The following is a 222-nucleotide window of genomic DNA, read 5'->3' as shown; positions in this document are numbered from 1 at the left end:
TGGCATGACAGTCCCGCTCCGCCCCGCCCCGCCCCGGCCCGCCCCGCGGGGCCCGCCCCGCGCCCCCTCGGGCTGCGCCGCTGCCCGCCCGGCCCGAGCGCGGCCTGGGCTCGGCTTGCGGCGGCGGGGGGGAGCGCCGCAGCCTCCCGGGGCGTTTAACGGACCGCGAGGGAGTAGAAGTGTGCCAGCGTACGGCCGAGGGGGCCTGGAGCCCAGCGGCGT

This window comes from Haemorhous mexicanus, chromosome 3 (assembly GCF_027477595.1).
Source record: "Haemorhous mexicanus isolate bHaeMex1 chromosome 3, bHaeMex1.pri, whole genome shotgun sequence".
Taxonomy (NCBI): Eukaryota; Metazoa; Chordata; class Aves; order Passeriformes; family Fringillidae; genus Haemorhous; species Haemorhous mexicanus.
Note: the sequence above shows the minus strand (reverse complement) of the source record.